General features: G+C 36.6%; 1 long non-coding RNA gene across 2 annotated transcripts in view; it reads right to left on the bottom strand.

The window, feature by feature from the left end:
* LOC120886476 (uncharacterized) overlaps positions 1–21,052 on the bottom strand; it is a 66,310-nt gene that overhangs the window by 26,167 nt on the left and 19,091 nt on the right. For both annotated transcript variants that reach the window (XR_013430350.1, XR_013430349.1), the window contains exon 2: positions 12,841–13,014. This is a non-coding gene — a long non-coding RNA (uncharacterized LOC120886476). The remainder of the gene's footprint in view (positions 1–12,840; positions 13,015–21,052) is intronic.

Genomic DNA, 21,052 nt, shown 5'->3' on the forward strand with positions numbered 1-21,052 from the left:
ATTTTTGATGCTGCAGACAGAAGAAAGTAACATGAAATACAATAATTTTATTTATCTTTATAGGAGTTACTTCACACAAGATTTATAAAGACATGAAATGTTATTTTGGTAATAGAACACAGTACCTCCTCCCATAGGAAATATGACAGTCAATCATTATGTTAAGCAAAGCACTGTCAAATAGACCACCCATTTGGTGATAGGACTCATACTGAAATTTTTAAAACATATTTGAAACAAAAGAAAAGAAAATTTTTAAGAGATGGCAAAAGTCTTAATGGAGAGGTTAATATGATTTAGGAACATACAACAAAAACACATAAAGCATCAAAGTTTATATGTGATTTTGTTGAAAATCCTCTGGACAACAGTGTTACAACTATTAAGGTAGCAAAGACTTCACTTCAATACAAAGAGCTATAAAATACAGTGAAGAATTCCCATTTCAGACTTCTGGATGGCCAAATACAGAGGCCTCCCCAAACAAGATTTCACTTTGAGAGCCAGAATGGCTTCAAGTTGGTAATCTTGGAGACCCAGAGTCCTCTATTGTCTTTACCTCTGTCACCAGTATCTTCCTCCACATATAGAAAACTGAAGCCAACAGCTGATAAGTTAGCAACCATTCCCATCTTGTTTACTAAAACTGTGAGTTATTTGCAGGAATGGTTTAAATAATTGTGTTGGGAGTCATCGCGGTCACTAAAGGACATAGCATCTGATCAGGACCCTGTAGCAGCTCTTATCTATCTGGAGGAGATGAGCTTTCTGACTTGTTGCTCTAGAAATGTCAACAAAAGGAAGACAGTATTCAACTTCTTCTCTCATATTTCCTTTGCTACTCAACAGGGTCAGCTTCCCTGGCATGTGGGAAGCAGATAGACAACACAGTTTAATAGCAAGCTTGGGTGTGGTTGTTACAGTGATAAGAGAAATGAAAGTGGAAAGAGTTTAAATAATATTTATGTGAAGAGTCATAACTTATTCCCCATGAGCTGTTTACAAAGCACATAATATTACATCAATTCTTAAAAAGCACCACTGGAATGTAGGTATAGCCAGTGGCTAATGTCGATGACTAATGTGCACTGTCAAAGAAGAGCAAATATTTCAAGAAATTCTTAACCAAAAACTGTAATATCACTATGATCTCTGCCATATTTAATAGCACAAAGGTAAATGCAGAGATATACATATCGCGTAAGATAAAAATAAACACAACTGCATTTATTTCCAGGTACTACTTATTATGTTACCACATATGTGTGTGCTCACATAATCTAGCTATACATGGGCATATTTGCAATTTCTTTTGGCACAGAAAGTACACAAGTACACATGTGACATGCATCGTTTTTAAACACATTATTTCCTGTGCACATGAAGACTGACTTGTATAAATCCACATGGGATGCACTCTCCTGACTAATGAGATTTGAATAGTCCTTGAGATATTTAAAGGTCCCCCAGGGACAACATAAGAGTATTTTCAGATAGGCAGATATAGAGATACCAAGAGATATAAAAGAACATACAGATAACATTTTGGGGAGTTCCATGACACACTGAGATGTAACACTACAACATAATTTCATTTGAAAAATTCCTGATGGGACAGAAACAAGTTGGCTCTCCATCTGAAAGAATTGATTCAGATGGTTCCACTGTGTTTAGCAATTAGAATGCCAAAGGGCAGTGAGAACATGGAATAATACAATATTTTATAAACATTTCTTTAAATGTTATATCCAAGGTATTAGGCAGTTTAAAAATTCTAATTACCCAGATCTGGGTCAGACACAATAGAGACTTTGTTTCATGCATTAGAAAAGTGAGCAAGGTCCCCTGAGGTCATAGCAGAACCACCTGTGGACAGGATTCCAGTTCTGCTCTGCAGGGTTTCAGAGACACTTGCAGGATGATTTAATTATCCTCTGCCAAGAATATAAACTGCATCACAACACTGAAACAAGCACCCTTTCACATTTGCTGTTGCAAAAAACACATCTCTCATGTTTATAAAAGGTAGACTAGATATTTTTATTTTTTTGCCAAAAGAGGGGAACAATAAATAACAGTCTTTAATATAATATAAAGACATACACAAGATTGGAGTGTGTTTGATGACTTTAAAATATCTTTTTATTAAGGATCAACCAGTGTTCTTACCCATCTTCCAAATTTCCAGGACCTTATAACAGAACATGGAAACACAGTTTGAGGAGAATAACTTGATTTCATTTTCTAAACTGCATACAAGAGAGAGAAATCTGACAAAGTGTACAACACCATAGCAGCTCATTCTACTGACAAATCACTTTACTCTATGTCTACAAAACCTGAATTTTATCTGCAAATATATGGACATACTAAGAAACAGAAGTATCAATTTCTTAAATTCCTGTATTGTTCTTTTATTACTGGAACAGGAAAAGAAAGGCTACTGATAAGGAGAAAGCACTGTGGTTGCTTTTTGGGGAATTTAAAAAATTCCAGTAAAAGAGAAAAGAATAAAAAATTTTCTGACACTTGGGAAACTAGGAAGTTGTCAGCCAGAAACAAAGAATACGTTCTCAATTTGGAGAAACATTCCAGTCCCTTAAAAACTCACACAGACACTAATTCATCTTGTGTTGATCCCTTCCCTCTTCCAATGTTACAGGCACCACTTATTGCTGTCACTTCCTCCTGATGCTAAAAGCAGTTAGCAATAGAGGCCACAAATCAAAAGCAGGAAGGTACCCCATACAAGAGAATGTCCTGAGCTTCAGATGCATACCAATATGAGCCCATTCTTCCTATCTTAGTACCCACCACTCAAATAATAGCCTCAAAATACATTATTCAAATACCCCATAACAGTATGCTTAGAGAAGCTTACTATGCTTTTAGAACAATTCCAAAAATTTTTCAGAAGTCCAAGTATTTAATTTTAATGCCCACAAATACCTTTCTTGAGAAGGGTATACACTTCACAAAGAAGGCAGAGGCAGCAGTTCTAAACATTTTTAAAATCATAAGATTAAATTAGCTTCGATTAGATTTTTTAAAGATTATCTCCCAGGATGTCTACCTCTATACAACAAAATTCAGCCTTCCCATGGCTGTTCCATCCCTCTGGCCACTGTCTGTGTATCTATCTCATGGCCCCTCAAATGTTCTAGAACGAGTTCTTTTTCATATTCATTTCAAATGCTCCTGTGCAGTGGGCCAGCTGCAGGTCTGTCCTCACCAGGTAAGCAGGACACAGAAAGGGGCAGGTCTGAATACAGGGACTCCTTGCTCCATCCTAAAGAGCTCTCTCAATTAGAAAGGATTAAAATGTGAATGTTGGCTAAGGAAACCTTCTAAAATGCAATCAATCAATTAAATCAATCAATTTAATCAGTGACTAAAGACCAGCAATTTAAACCTTTTCTCATATTAAAGGGAAGAGTGATGAAGACAAAGATGAGTCTGGACTTTTGAAGTGGGACAAACAGAATAGGGTAATCATATAAGGAAAAAAAGAAAATGTGGCAATCTTCACAAGTTTTATACAAAGTTAGCTCTATTAACCTTCAACGGGAAGCAGAAGAAACTATAGCTTGGCCTACAGGTGCATTTTTGTGTGACCCCTACTTCCTTTAATAAAGATTTTAGCTTTTGCTTTCATTAAAAAACTTAAAACCCTCTGTATTCAGAAGAGCTTTTTTCCTCAGAGAATGTCTTCCTAAAGGTATTAGTAAATACATAATACTGGCAAGATTGGGAAATGGAACAAAAATATTACTAGAGAATTTTTATCTGTAGTAATAAAATAGGAAGAACACTGAAATACCACTTTGACTAAATGCAAATTCCTGCTGAACTCTTTCAGCCCCTCTCCCCCCGCCACTTTTTTCTCCTTGCAGTACTCGATTGAAATAATTGGCACTCTACCACTGAGATACAACCCCATCCCTTTATTGTGAGACAAGATCTCCCTAAGTTTTCCAGACTGTCCCAGAACCTGCAATCCCCCTGCTCCTCTTGCCTCAACCTCCAGAATCCCTGGGCTAATAGGTGCACTGCCCCACCTTGGCTGGCTCCCAAAGTCTTTCTGGATCTTCCTTCCACAGACTTCTTTTCCCTCAGCAGAACAAATAAAAAACAGTTTGTCTTGGAAGAGTTGTCCACAATCCCAGATAATGGTTTGGGAATACTAATTGCACCAATGAAGAAATTTCCAATGGCCCGAGATACCAACTAAGGACAGCTCAGGAGAGACAGTACACTCTTTAGGAACACAGTCTCTTTAGCCTGGCTGATGGAGACAAGTTGGCCTGGCAGAAGACCTCTGTTCTGCAGAGGTCTGGGGAGAACCCAGATACAGAAGGCAGCTCCAAGCCTCTGGGAGGAAGGCAGTCCCACCCTGGGGAGTGATCTCCACTCAGTTACCTTTTACAGTAGCTCAGAAGGGATAGGATTCCAGATTCTTTGCTAATGTCAGGAAAAACCTTTGCAGGGGCCAGGCCTTAGCTGGACCCAGCTGGTCCAGCAGCAACTCAGCAGCCTTGCATGAGAGCACTTACTGAACCCCAGGAATAACTGAGAGGTCACGTAAAGCCAAGTCAGGAACCACAAACACTGGAGGGGCTCCTCAGGGCTATCCAATGGTGGAAACCTTAAACTATTCAAGTGGGTCATTAGAACAACATTTTGGTAAGTAACCCCAGAGATGGAAATTGAAAGGTTCCAGAAGAATATTATTTCTCTGAAAGTATCAGGTGGTTTTCTGGCCTTTCAACAATGACAAAAAAAAAAATCTTGTTAAAAATTCATATTAAGTACAGGATATTTAATCTTAAACTAAAGCATAGTTACGTAGCAAACAGTGCCCATCTACAACTGCTGGTACTTCTTTAACTAACCTGGAGTAGGTTTGGAAAGAGATCATACAGGTGTTTGGACTAGGCACAATTTAGGACAGAAAACATAGCTTGAAAAAGCTAGAGTTAAGAGTTAAAACAAAACACAAAGTTTAAAGCAGAGAAAAGGTGGGAAAATTGACACATAGTACAGAACATTATTACTTTATTTACCTGTAGAGTATATAGAAAGCATCTTTCTACATGCAACGTTGGAAATATGGTTTCTACACCCTTCATTTTCTGTAAGCTTGAAGTGGTTGAATAAAATGCTTTCCTGTACCCATCTACCCACACTTCTCTTGGCAAAAGGATATAAAACATTTAATCATCACTTTTCTTTCTTGATGGGCACAAGAATTTGCAACTACCAGAAGGTCATTCTATGATGTCCCACAGCTAAAATGCAGGTACAATTATCCAACTAACTGCTCCTCTCCAACTGGTCTTAGGCCAAGTCCCTTGAGTTTCCTGTTTTTATTTCCCAGATATTTGAAACTGGTTTCTGCCTTTGGGTAGCCCTTTTGATTTTCCTTTTACCAGTTATCAAGACATCAAAACAACAATGATTTAAAACATGTTTTTAACGGCAATTCTCCTAAAGATTTGTACCTTCAATATAAACACTTAAAATATTGATTCAACCAGTCTAAGAGTCTACTATTTATAAAAATAACTTTGTCTATAGTTTTTCCCCATGAAATACTTATATTTATATTTTAAAGTATATATATATATATATATATATATATATATATATATATATATATACACACACACACACACTTGTGTCTTTGCATGCATATATGTAAGCATATATTCTCTTAAAAAAGACATACCGTATTATCAATTTGTCACTGTCTTTACAAAAAAAGTAGGTTAGCAATACAGACTTAAAATTGCTGCCTTAATTTAGAATATATTCACAAGCATAATTCATTACTGCTTTTAAGATGTAACTAGCCTAAGAGAAACAATTTATGCTAGAAATTTTAATGAAGTCCCTAACATAAAAATGAGCAGTCTAAAACCTAAAACAGAGAAAGCATGGTCACTGCAAAACTGACTGCCTGGCTTCTGAACAAAAAAGAAAGAATTTGAGAAGTTCTCTTTTTTTTTGGGGGGGTAATATGGTAAGTACACATATTCTCTTTTTCAAGGAGTACATTAACAAAAGTTTGGAAAGACCATGAGCTTTCCCTGAACTTCATAAACCTCATAAAATATACAGTAGCCACTCCATTTCCATTCTTGCTCCAACAGAATAATTACAGTCATGATAGGTTGTAAGAAGAGCCTCCTAACTTTAACTCTGGTACACCAGAGTCTCACCCTACTACATTAACTATATTGAAAGGAAATATATATAATTTAACTCTTAGTATTTCTGATCCTATGAATTAATAATTACACTCGATCATTTCTCCTATAGTCCATACTATATTAGAAAAGATTTGGAGATAATAATATTTAATGACAATCAGAAAATCAAGAACAGCACAGGTGTTTCCATAGCCTACAGACCAAAAAATCCCTTAGATATATTCAAAAAGTTTAGAAAACATCAAATGAGCAAACATAAAGGATCAACTCTTTTAAAAACAAATGAGGGGCTGGGATTGTGGCTCAATGGTAGAACGCTTGCACTAGCATGTGTGAGACATTGGATTCAATCCTCAGCACCACATAAAAGTAAATTAAAAAAAAAACAAAGGTATTGTGTCCTATAACTAAAAAAAGTTTTAAAAAAATGATTTTCAGCATCCAAGTTTCAGGATTGTTTATTACCTGGTGCTATGCATACAAGATAAAAGGTCCCCATTGTATTTTAACTTCTTTTAACATTTATTTGGGAAAAAAAATCTAATTTCATAGTGAACCCACTACTAGGTATTAATATTTGAAATAAAGAAATTTTAGCATGGGCTGGGGATGTGGCTCAAGTGGTAGCGCGCTTGCCTGGCATGCTTGCGGCCCGGGTTCGATCCTCAGCACCACATACCAACAAAGATGTTGTGTCCGCCGAGAACAAAAAAATAAATATTAAAAATATTCTCTCTCTCTCTCTCTCTCTCTCTCTCTCTCTCTCTCTCAAAAAAAAAAAAAAAGAGAAATTTTAGCATATGCTTTGTTCTAAAAAATGTTAAGTGGTAGTAGAAATCCACAGGGATTGAAGAGGTGCACAACAAACTGCTTATTTGTACAGGGAAGTGGACTCCCATGAACAACACTTTGCTCTCAATGTGTGGTGAGACTTGGGCAGGTGCACTTTCTCCTGGGGTTTCCTGGAATTGCAGATTTCCCAGCCCTCACCTCTACATGAGAAACCTAGGAGGCACTTTCCATGCATGACACTCAGACCTTCCATGGACCTTTGGCCCAGGTGCAACTGCGTGGGAGCAGGGCTGGGGGCATCTTCCTTCCCTGTACTTATGTTATAGAATGACATCAGGTCCCCTGCCATAGCTGAAAGCATCTATCTCCACCAGGCAGTTTCAGAGGCTAAAAGGGAATTCTGTTGCATTACTTCAAAGGTGGTATGAAAGCTAACAGTATGTCCAGCTCCATTCCATCACATTTTCTGTGAGACTTTCTGCCCTCCTCCCAACACACATTCACCTAAAAAGTGTATGTATGTATATATATATATATATATGAACATGTACACACACACAGTCTCAAACTTTTGACAAGAAAAGTTCTAAGAATAAAAGCATACAGTATATTATTCCTCTCTAAATACAAAATTTTTGTTTACTGACAAATATTATAGATAGTATCAAGAGAATATTTGATGAGGTCACACAGCACAGGTTGTTCCATAGGCTACAGACCAAAAAAAGATAACAACCAAGTATAAAATTCAGCACTTAAACTTCACTTGTGTGAAAAAATGTGAAAGAAAAATAATGAAAACACTAAACAAGGAATAAGAGACTCATTATAGCAACATTTCCTCAGGTAGAACTGAAATAGCAAAAATTAAAGCATGGAATAATTAAAAGTTAATGCTCTGAGGTGTTTATAATCTGGAAGGAAAACATCTATAAAATACAAACCATTTGTCTCTATGTCAAAACTAGTTTAGCTTAGAGAATATAGCCATCCAACATAAAATCCAACTATCTCTTTTATCTTAAGCAGTAGAAAAAAAAATACAGACATCAAACTTCATATGAACCAAGTATTTCTCATCTAACTCCCAATCCTTACTAGCTAGAGGAATATATCCTATGCAATAGACATTTCCAGAATAAGTAAATGATTAAAGTGTTATTTGAGGAATTTACAGCATATTTTTAAAAAATAAAAAATCAAAAGCAAGCTCCCACAGCACAACTAAAATGTGGCATAATTTTTGTACTTGGCACCATTATGGCCAGTAAGGTCCTTCAGTTAAAGGCAAACCAAAGTCAAACTGGCCAACTGGAGGTGTAGTGGCCCACGGCCTGTGCTCAAAACTTTCTTTCTGAATGAAGTCATGTTCTGAATGAATAAACAATGAAAGCAGCTCTGACATCAAGGGACTTATGAAGAATGCCAAGGAAAAGGTTCTGCTAGACTGAAAGAGTCTGTGACAATAATCTTATTTCTTTATCTTCCTATGCTATTTAATCATCTTAGTGCTCTCCTCTGAACTACTCTAATCCCAGGGATGGGTCTGAATTACTCTAACAAACACTTGTAAAGACATTTCTAAACAGGGACATGCAAATGGGTCAACCAAATAATAATCAATTAAATTATTACTTTATATTTCTAGTATCATGAGTGTCAACAACAGTGCTTTGGGTTCCCTTTCAGCTGGCTAACAGTACTAGCCCTTAGCCTCTCTTTGACTGTGTGGCAGACTATCAATGCTTCCTGCACCAGCCTCACTGCATGCACCCTTTTATCTCACTTTTTTTGTGTTAATGTTGCCAGCCACATTTTCCCTCCATTATACACATTACTGTCACATTAATCTTCCAAAAAAATGCTCCTACTCCTCATGTCACTAAGGTACTTGGAAGTCATTAAGGACACACATTCTCCCTGGCCTGAGCATGACTCACAAATCCTTATCTCCAGTTCAGATCTTTCTATGAGTTCCAGACACATAACTCTCATCTTCCCCTTGATTCTCCATAGATACTGCAAACATAACAAAACAAATGCAGTATGTACCTTATTCAAACTCTCATAAAGCTGCTCTCCTTGTATCCCACATTTAGCAAATGACACCAAGTACATCCTGGGCATTAGCTCCCCAAACACTGATCCTGACTATCACCACCCTAAGCACTTATTTTCACAATCATTCTCCTTCACCCCCCAAATATGGGAGTCTTTCCCATCCTTTCCCACAGAAGTCAAATCAGCCACCAAAACTCACTGACTTAATCACGTCCACTTTCTTCTACATGGGCCCTCTGCTCAAGATCTTTTCTATTTAAGGATGTTCTTACACCCTCCTTTCCCTTCTGTTGGACAAATCAACAAATTTCTCAAGAATTGGAATCAATTTCCAGTTTCTCCGCAAAACCTTTCTTGACTTACCATCTTACAAATGCCAAGTTGTTATTTGTCCACTCATGTATATGACAATGATATACAGTATCACAAGTCAATTTTTGACTCTCTATCTTTTCTCAATAACAGCAAAAATTATGCACCATTTAAGGTTATCTCTAGGTGCTTTTAACAAAAAGAAAGAAAGAAACGATTGCAAAAGGCCCAAGTGTCATACTCCTGTTTGCATAATATTCACTGTGCAGGTCCAAAACAGAAATAAATTTTACACAACCTATACCACTGTAGAAACCCACTTGATGTGTGATGCAGCAATGACTAAAATATTTCAGAACACATTTTATGGTTTCCACACAAATATCTTCTATTATTGATAAATCAATCTGGTGATAAATCAGTGTGAACTTGAGTTATTTTTGTTCTCTTCAATCTTCCAACTAGGGTTATTCCTCTTTGTAGACAGGTCTAACTTTCTCAGGGACGTACCCTTATAGTCCTCAGTATACTTAACATGAGAAACTCATTTATGAAGGCTAGTCTGTGAATTACATTAGCAATTACTTAAGTGACAAACAGCTCTATGTAGATGTCAAATTTAATTTGCCCAAAACAAAACTCTTGAGGCCTCCCTCAATCTTCTCCTCTCCCTACTAAAGGGAAAATATACATCCTTGATTTATCATTCCTTTCCCACCCACATCACCAGGTATTGTTACTTCCAAATGCTATCTCTATTACTTGCACAATCATACTACTATTTCAGGTTAGAAATCTTAGGATTATTTTTTGCTTTGCTACCCCTCCCTTATCCACTAACAGATACTGTCAGTTCTTTCATTGAAAGGCTGTTTGTTCATCGATGTTTTGCTGCCGTCTCCCCTGCTACCACTCTAGCCCAGCCTCTGAAGGCACCATGTACAGGTAATGGAAACAGCTCTCCAACAGCCTCCTGAAGGTAGCATCTCCTTTTGCCATCCACTCTGCACCTGCCCCTGTCCCCATTCTACCTAACATTGATTTGACCACACTCTGCTTCTCTCTGCTCATAAAGCTGTAATGATTTATGATAGCTAATATTACTAGGCTTCAGGTCCCTGCACGATATTTAAGACATTTCATAATCTGGTTCCATTTGGCCTTCCCATCTTTATTTCCTATTAACCACCTATGGACATAAAACCTGGCTCTTTTAGAACAGTTCTATAAGTAGCTTACACATAAGTCATACATATCCTCTGTTCCACATTTTATTCTTTTATCAATGATGTTCTCATTTCTGAAATCCATCATTAACCAAACTGTTCATGATACCTTATCATATACAATTCTGGGTCATGCTTCTTGACCTTGAATGCCTATGGCATCACAAATGTCAAACTTTTATAATATTAATGATTTAATTATTTATAAGTATGATGTCATCAATAATTTTTTCATATATGATATGTATTTGAATATAAGTTAGAGCTTTTTCCTTCAAAGTTATTTCCCAGTAAAGGAAAACCTCCCTTAATCCCGATTTCTTATAAACTTCACATGCTACAAAGTGTTTTATGTTCAATAGCAAAGCATTTAAATTCAAATGATCTCAAACCAATTCTACTTTTGAAGTATACAGAAGTCATCTGACAATAAATTTAAAACTTTTTAAAAGTAAAGAAATTCAATTAGGTGTAAAGAAATTTACTTAGGTCTTTAAAAAAGCTTTTAAAATTACTTTTAAAAAATCAATGAAGTTAATCACTACCCTGCAAAGATCATAAAAATGCACCTAACTTATTACAAATGTACAGGTATTGTATTTGCAGACATAACTTCCTGTGATAGCATCATACTTAGACTTGCTGCATCTCAATCAACTTAGATGGCTGTGCAGAGGATGTGCAGGTTAATTAATGATCAGCAGGCTATTAAATGACTGGAAAGTGGCCCAAATAAAAACAAGGATAGCCATGTCACCATGAGGCACTGGAAACATTGGAATCAAATAGTTTTGTGAAATATAAAAATAGCAAAAAGCAATGGCTTTAATTGCTTTTATTTCATATAATATGATTTTAAATACGTTTATGTAACAAAATTAACTAGTGAAATAGACATGTAACTACATATAACTATCTGAGTTTCTGTACTGAAGTTGGCAAAACATTCATTTTGGTGGACGGGGCAGAGATGAGCAAAGGGCGATCAGGACAGATAACAGACTATACTGGCTCAGAGTCACGATGGGATCAGAAGGGTACACGGCATGGCTACTACTAGGCCTGCAACTCATCCACTATGTGAAACCTCTGTATAGTTCAGATTCAAAAATTGGATTAAAAGTTACATAAAAGTAACAACTGTTCTAAAATTTTATTTTCATTGTTTTCTGCTAAATTTTAATGATTTGGCAGCACTGGTAAATACAAAGAATAATGTTATTTTACAGGTTACTATAAATTTCTTGTTCTTTATTACCATTTAATAGAACTTGGAAATGTAACACATTTCCAAAACTTCAGTCCTTCCCTACTGTCCTATACGCTTGTCTTTTGGACGTTAAAAATCATTGGTATTCCAAACTGTACTATCAACCATTCCACCTCAGAATGACATAATTTCAGAGATAAAAGATACATTTTTAAATGTCCTATTAGCACTCATTTTCTCTATTTTTTCCCCAAGAGTAAACTAGGGCTAAAGAATAATCCAATGCTGGTCATAGACAGAGATGAGACACAAGCTTAGTTCTTCCCCATCATTATTATGGGTTGTGAGCCACAGTACCAACTTCTGGGTACTCCACTTGGTATTACTGTGGTTTAGGAATCATAATATTTTAAAATTCTCAATATTTTTTTCTAGATTTTATGCATGAATGTACAAATGTCATGGGTCATTTCAGTGTAGTTTTCTTGTTACTTTAATGTAACTTCTGACTTCTCTCGAGAGGTGAAGTGCCTCATGGTCTAGCCATACCTATGTGATTCCTGCTCCCTGGTAAAATCAACATCAGCCTTCAATCCTCAATGCACAATTCTCCCTTCTCTTCTATAGAGTTCCTCATTTTGACAGATGAGCTGCCTTTCTAATTAGCAGGCTCTCCTCATAAAGTACCATCTTACGGTCAATCAAGCAGAATGGACCTGATGACAACAGATGCTGATCTCAAGCACAACACTCACAAGATTATTCATTATGCAGGGGTGACCTAGGTTGGCTGGTACAAGCTACCCTGCTCATGGGACCACAGCATTTCCATTCCACCTCCTAGGGAATACATACACTCAACCTCACACCAGCACCTGGTACACTTAATGCATCTCATTCAGGATTCTAAAAGTGACCGAACTCTGTAAGCTTGTCTTTGCCTTTTCAAACTCAGATACTATCATGGCTCAGAGTTACACAATTCTATACCTTAGAGATGAGTGGTTAACAAAAAAATATGTCTTACCTTCAGTTCTCTTTAAAGCTGAAAGGCACATATCCTTCCTTAAAAACTCAAAGGGATTGTTGCAGGTCCGAATGGTGTCACATTCACATTTCCCATTGATAATATTGCAGCCAGAGATAAGGTTTTCAATGCATGGTTCAAAACTAAGCAGTTAGTCATCATCCCAATTCTCATCTGCAAGACAATTACCCAGATAATATTTTCTTGCTGCTTCATTCAAAGACCTGTTTAAGAGCAAGAATATACAGGGGTGTCAAGATGAACTTCCAATTCTGACACCTCAATTTGTGAAAGCCAATTTTAATTGGCTGAAATTGTACAAAAGAATGAAACTTGACCTCCTACCAATAATGGAGAAGACTAAAATATAGCCATATGGATAGATACATATAAAATGTTTGTGTTCAAATTCTACTACCTCCATGTTATAACAATAATTGAAATCCCTTTAGAATTTTTTATTTAAATAAGATTTCATTAAATAGATTTTCCTGGATTTTTCCATCATCAATAAAATTAAAGAAGTCAACATTTGTCAATTTACAAAATAATAATGATATTATTATTATTATTATTATTATTATTATTATTATTATTATTATACAGGGATTAAATTCAGGGGCACTAGACCACTGAGCCACATCCCCAGGCATATTTTATATTTTATTTAGAGACAGAGGTTCACTGAGTTGCTTAGCACCTCACCATTGTTAAGGCTGGCTTTGAACTCTGGATCCTCCTGCCTCAGCATCCCAAGCCTCTGGGATTACAGGCATGCACTACAAAATTGTTCTTAAAACTACATTTTTTTTCTCCATCAGTAGATGCTAGCCTCAGGTTTGAGACAGTTCTTCAACTTAATACATTAAGGCACTAATGAACATTAAAAAAAATCAGATACCATTAAGAGTCAAGAATGAGACACAATGGAGGAGATCCTCCTCTGCTGCACTTTGGAATTGACTGTTAGTGTCCAATACTGCCCAGAGCTGAAGCCAGCAATGCCCCCAACACTATGAGCTAAGGCCTAGTGAGAGACTGAGAACTTCTCATTCTAAAGCTGAGACCAATCTGAGTGAGGATCACGAAATAGAGTAGATGTTAATAAATACAAAAGATCTTAAAATAAGCTTTGCTGGGCCCAGCTCAGAAGAATCCAACGAACATGACAAAACCATAGTCAGGCTCAAATCCCGGTAGTTAAAGTAACTCTTGCAGGAAACCAGACTGTTTCTCTATGGGTCTCTGGGAAATTACATGGGTTTTTCTCCCTCTTAACATTATCTTTAAAAGATACTTTATCACACCTGAACTAAGGATTGACTGTTGAATAGTAAACATGTTTCTGATAACCATATCTGAAGAGAATTTTAAAAAGTGCTTGAGTTTGAGAAACCTTAAACCTGTTGCACACACTAAGGCAAGAATAAATGCCATCCTAAGAATGTGTGTTGGGCTGGGGGTGTGGCTCAATGGGAAAACACTTGCCTATCATGTGCAAAGCCCTGGGTTCAATCCTCAGCACTAGGGGAAAAAGAAAAAAAAAAAAACAAGGAATGTGTTTTCACAGAAGAGAGCATAAACAAACAGCTATGGATTTTATGGGACTAACATGTGCTTCTGGTGTTATTGCTCTATGCACAAACTAGACAAACATCCCTCAGTGAAATAATTTTATTGCCAAGATGTCTTTAGAAGAACATCATTTATGATACAAAGAGCTTCAGGGTGATTCTCTGAAAGAAAAAAAGGAGAAAATCTGCTGTGTTTTGATTTTAGGAGATCACTTTATGTGACCAGAGCCTCAGCTCTCAGTAAAATGATTATCTTTTGGCTTCAGAGTTTCAACCGAAACACAAATGATCTGTTTTAAAATGTTTTCCTCCTTAATCTGCATCTGATCCTAGAAGCATATAATGCATATAATATTTACAGAAAGGAACTTTTTATCTCCAAGTGGCAGTGCAACTGCTCAAGTACTCCAAAAGGAAAACTAGGAACAAATTCAATGTGGAAATGGTGATTTTTTTTGTCTTCAGTTTCAACAAAATGGTGCGTCTAAATGATATCTCTGTGTCTACCTGTCAACGTGTTATTAGTACCACTATCCTGACACACTTCAGTGAAATGTTCCATGAAGGACTTTCTGTGATTGAATGTGTCCATCTGTAATTAAAAAATCCTTCAAACTCAGAAGTTCAAGTAACATTTGAGCCACTGAAAGACTTCATATTCCTCAGAGGAAAGCCTTATTAGCATTTTGGTAAATATATGCAGTATCAATGAGATATTGCATATCTACCAAGAAATGTTTCCACAGTGAAAACCCCTTCCCTCCACTAAAATTGGAACTTCCTGCAGACATCACCCTCTTGGGCTACCACAAAATTCTCTAACCTGTCTCCCTGCCACTATTTTCCTGTCTCTCCACCTCATTTCTCACAGTTACCAGAATTGTCTTTCTCCATAAACAAAGTATTTCTTTCTTGCCAAGAAGAAAAAGTCCGAAGTTTTTATTGTTGAATACAAACCTTTTCAGGACTGACATGTGCCTGTTTCTACAGACTCCTCTTTGACCCGTCTCTGCCACAGCCTAATGTTCTAAGCACAAAATTCTCTCTACAAACTCATGGAAACAGCCTCCATGCTTTGTTCATGAAGTTAATCTACCCAGAACACCTCCTTCCCTTCTTTCTTTTATGACTTCTATTCAAACTTCAAGACCCAGTTTATCTGCTACCTCTCTGAAAAGTCATCTTCAACTGGCTCAAGAGAATGAGTTATTCCAGCCTCTCACTCCCTCCTGCAGCGGTTTTATTTAAGTCAAATTTCCTCAATATACAGAGTTCTCAGATGCAAGAGCTGGGGTCTTATCCAAACTTTGGGAAAACAGTAAATACGTACATAAACACATACATACATACATATATGTGTGTGTTTACTATTAAAAGAACATGTTTAAAAATACAAATATTATTTTAACTGTTAATCATCAAAGAACTGTATTAGACACACATTTTAAAGAAATGTTTAGACATGCTGGTGCATTTCTCACTAAGCATCATCTGTCATTATCCTCCTTCCCAGCTCAGCTCTAAGATTGCAACCTCTTATCCCAGGACTGGCATCAAGAATCCTTCCAAGAAGCCCCTCTCAGAGCCAAACTGTTTTCCCTTCCATATGCATTTCCTTGCCTTGCTGTAGGAAGACCACTTCCACTGAATGTGGAATCAGAACTAAATGACAACTGCCCTTGATCACTCCCTGGCTCCATACCATTTGCTTCTTTCTCAGCAACAACTGTCTGGTAGCAGCACTGGAAGAAGCATAGGTGAGTCTGACTTAGAAACATCACAGATCTGCCTGGAAAGGAAGCATCACTGATTTGGAAGTCACAAAATCTAAAACACTTTTTTTTGAGAGAAAACATTTCAATCCCCTGCCCCCCCACCTAATCAATACTTTTTTTCTTTTTGACAAATAGCTCCCTTCACAGCAACTGTTTTATGGGATCAAATACAATACACTTCTGAGACAAATGCTTTTATAGTTTTCTATTAAAGAACATTATACTTTAAAATAGTTTAACTGAAAATCAACGGGGATTGGGAGCAAAAGTATAATGAGAAATTTGATTCAATCACAGATTAAATGAAATCTGAGTGAATCTGAGCCCAAGACAAGTTGAGTATCCCTTATCTAAATGCTTGGTATTAAAAAAGTTTCAAATTTAGGAGCTTCTCAGGCTCTGAAATATTTCAGTAGACTTTACATTATATATTTCAGATTTCAGAACACTTCAGACTTCAGATAAGGGATGCTCAACTTGTTGTGTTGGACAGTACTTGGCAAATTCTCTGTTTTGAAATTGCTATACAGCAAAGGATCCTAGCTCTGCTTCTCCAATTTAGTTCCTGATTTCCCCCTGGACTTGTCAGGGAAAAAAGGGTTAAAAAACAGAGGTGTTGCTCTTTATTTAAAACAAATGATTTTTTCCCCTCATGCTCCACACATGACAGAATGTAGCCTCCTAGACTGAAAGGTGAAAATAACAGAGGTACCTCTGTAAATGTATTTTAAAGTTTGTTACAGTAACAAATCAGGACACTAAATAAATTATCTTCTCTAAGTACACAGAAAAGGAAAAATCAAATAATTTCAGGTATGAATTCAAATCCATACATTTAATTTGTCCACATATGTGAGTACTAGAACAAAGACACATATCTAACTGCTAAGCAAAATCTCCACTCAGAAGGCCACTGGCAATACAATGCCCTTCCTTGGCACAACCACTGTGGCTCAGGGTGTGGCAGAATTACTTCATGAATAACCACTTCATCCCACAAAACATCAGTGATGCAATCAAAGGCTGAAATTTAATGAGATTAATAACTTGTACTATATTCAATCAAAGGTATCCTTAAGGGAAACTGGCTTTTAAAAAACTTACTTATTATTATCACAGTGCATGGTGGCAAATATGAGGACACAAAGTACAATTAGGTGCCATGGCTTCAATTTTTCAGACTAAGATGCCAATAGTTTTACATACCACATTTTTACACTGTTGGCATAAAGAGGACAGAATATGGACAGATAAATATTATAATGGACATAGCTTGACCTCATGTACCATCTGAAAATGTGCCGGGGCTACCCAGGGGTTGGGAGCCCACAATTTGAGAATGCCGTTCTAAAGAGTATGATCGTAACCTGCTACTACACATTAGCCACCAGAGCACAGGATCCAGGTCTGAGGAACAGCAAAGGATACCGGGTACCTGTTTTCACTGAACCATAAAAATGCATGTTTCTGTAAGGTGACTTAGCTAATATACAATTGGTTAATAGAAAAATGGTGTCAATACATAAAGCAAAAGTTGCACTAGTTTCTACGTGGCATTTCCCAGGACAATGTTACAAAAAAAATCCAAAGGAGTTTCCCCTCTCCTCCATGATGAAAGAAAAAAATCTTAAAATATATGAAGACCTGAGGCTGCTAATTTTATTCAAATTCCTTTTTTAGTACAAAAATGTTTCATTTAAGCTCTAATAGCTGAAATTTCCACAATTAACTATCTAAGGAGCTTGCACATACAAACAAAAGAGGTACAGACATTTCCCCTTGTATTAAAAAAAAAAAAAGGAGGAGGAAAAAATGACTCCTGGATCTTGTGTTTAATTTTGATGAAATGGGTCTCCATTAAGAGTAACTGACTTCAAGGACCTGTGCTCTGACAGTAAGCAAAATGAGCTCTGAAGTATGTGCAGCTGGAAAAGATGGGTTGGCAGGGACACAGGTGCAAAATCCAGGGTGGCTTGCCTGTGTCAGTATTTTTACTTGGGGTTTTATGATTTACATTTATTCTCCAGGTACATAGTTCTACAGGTTTTAAGTGGCCTCCTGTAACTGTTGTTTCCAACAGCTCTTATTTTTAGTGTAATAAATTATTTTGCAGAATGTGCGTTTTTTCTTTGTTTAAGAGCAAACATTTGATGCCAAAGTAAAACCATTGTCCTTACAACAGCCACATCCAGTCTTGCCCTGGACTAAGTCTTTCTGTCACACAAAGCAGACGCCTTAAGTTTCTTCCTCCAACAATTTATATGGAAGATTTTAATGCAAAGGCTAGTAGGAAAACAAAATTCCAACCTAAGGGCAGGAAAGGGGCGACTAAGAAGGATGTGAAGGAAGGGGCCTCATTTATGTATGGAGCACATCAATTCCAGACCTGTGGAAAGCAGCTCTGGGGTGCATCCTCCACCACACACAACACACCAGGAGCTGTAGGGACCAGCTGTGCACATTCAAGCCTGACTGCTCCTGGAGTCAAACTCTTTGCCCATCAAAATATCTTTCCATCATGTTGCTCAAGTCTGAATTACTACCAACATGAAATAAAATGTTTCAGCTACAACTATACTTACAGGACAGAGGACTATGTGTTAACCTAAAATTTCTGCCTTTCTCAAGGTGGAAGGCATTTGTACACTCATAGCCTTACCTTTTCTACCTTGTACCTGCTTAGGTTAATGGAGTTTACTCCAAACCAAGAGATAGCTGCACCCCATTATGTAGGAATCCACTTACCAGAAATATGCTACAGGAGATATTAAAAACAAAAAACAAATTCACGGTACACACTAAGAAGCTCACAGTAATGGAATTCTGTTGGCAGCAGAGAGGCTTCTGGGAATATATATCAAATTAATTCTTCAGCTGTCCACATATCCCTGTGGCTACAGTAAGATGCAAATATTTAATACTGGTATCTCTTTCCATGCCAGCCTAGAAACTCCAGTGTAATGTAAAATTGCTGCTCTTAACTCCCCCGGATCCCAGCTGGCTGTTATGGGGTGTTCAGTTCAGCCCCAGGAGGACTCTAATGCACTGAGCTTTCATTCTCCCTGCTTTGGGCCTAAGGCTGATGTTCCAAAGCTGGTTCTTTCCTCTTCCTCTCTTTCTTGTATTGTAATCAATGCAAAGCAGGAAGGGCAAATTTATGGTTATCAGTAGAAATTACTTAAGTTCCAAAAAATCTGTTTTACAGGCATTTCTACAAAGTAAAACCATGTTAGGTATATGAAACTGTATTCCAAAGTGGAGAAAGCTAGAATCTCTAAAATAACGAAAATGCTAAAATGCACAAATATTTGTTAAAGACTTAAATAAATGCAAACTTCTAAACATAAAACAAATGACAGGAGTATCTGTCTCTACTATGTCTCAGTGAGGAATTCACTGGAAAACAAGCAGTACTGGCCCAATTTACTAAATCAGTTTACAACATAATGTTTATTAATGGTAAGCACATGTTCCAAAACTGTAGTTTTCATCAGATACCTTAATAATACAAGTAACAGGAGAACCAGAAATGCACTATAGAATGCATATCATTCATTAATTATTTCTTTCAATCATGTGCTCCTTAAACACATATTGTTATCTATTATGCATCAAAACCTTAGCAAGGTGCTAAGCAAAGAGGTTTACAGTATAAAGTTCCAGTATTCTAATCAAAATCACACCAAATATATTAATAAAATGTTCCTAAGACTGCTGAAATAGAGGAAAAGGTTAAGGTAAGGATAATTTCCTTTCTGACAGCAGGAAGCTAGTGGGGAACAAGGAGGAGGCATTTAAAATAAGATAACCTAAGTCTCTAGAAGTAAGAATTTTGTGAAATCAGAAAAGAGAACAGGAGAGACTGGGACTCCAGAACATGCTGTCCTCCTTCTTTATATTCTGCCTACACCAGGAACTCTCTTAAACCACATTACAAACAAATAGACAATCCAGAGATGGGGTGTGTAACAGACAGGGCCTTGGCCTGAAGACCACAATCTGGCCTTGGAAGACCCTGAACAAGATATGTAGCTCTCTATGCTATAATTTTTTAATTAAAAAGGAGAAGGAAAGGATAATTCATGAGGTCACGATAGACTTCATGTTTCTTTGATTCTGCCATCTTTATTGAAATTGAACAATGTTAACAATGTATTGAGGGTAGTCACAGAGACTACCCTCAATATATGTCATAAATCATATATTTATGACAGTCATAATTTAAATTTAAAATACTTTCCCATTATTACACTATATCAAAAGTTTTGAAAAATCCAAATTACTACACATAGGTAAGACGAGCCAGGAGTGTTTTTTTGATATAATGGTAACTTTCAATGACCTTCCTAGCACCTCTGGTCTTAGAAAATTCATGAGCTAAGGTCTCAAAAAAATTTTCATTTAATAAAACAGGAATGGTCATGAATTGGCAATGTCGAAACACTCTGTTATTATACAATTATCTCCACTACTGTATATATTTGGACATATCTATGAAAGACTTTTTTTTTAATGAGGGTAATTTCTAGGCAAATTTACAAATACTTAAAATGAAGAAAAATTGAAGCCCCACATGTCAATGCTGATGGGACTCAACCAAGAAAATGTTTAATGGGCAACTCAGGGAACATAAGAAAGGTGAATAAATGATTCAACGGAAGTAATTAGAGCAACAGAGGAAGTCCAAATAAATAAGAAGGATAGAAATAATGAAGGCCACAAAGGTGGTTAATAAAACAAAACAAAAAAATTAGTTCTTCAAAAAGATTAAGTAGCCTCATGAATGGCTTGTGATTAACAGTTTCAGAGAACACACTAGCTCATCTGGTTTATTTTGATATTTATAAATATGTTTTTCAATTA

The sequence above is a fragment of the Ictidomys tridecemlineatus genome, chromosome 14 (genome assembly GCF_052094955.1).
Source record: "Ictidomys tridecemlineatus isolate mIctTri1 chromosome 14, mIctTri1.hap1, whole genome shotgun sequence".
Classification (NCBI taxonomy): domain Eukaryota; kingdom Metazoa; phylum Chordata; class Mammalia; order Rodentia; family Sciuridae; genus Ictidomys; species Ictidomys tridecemlineatus.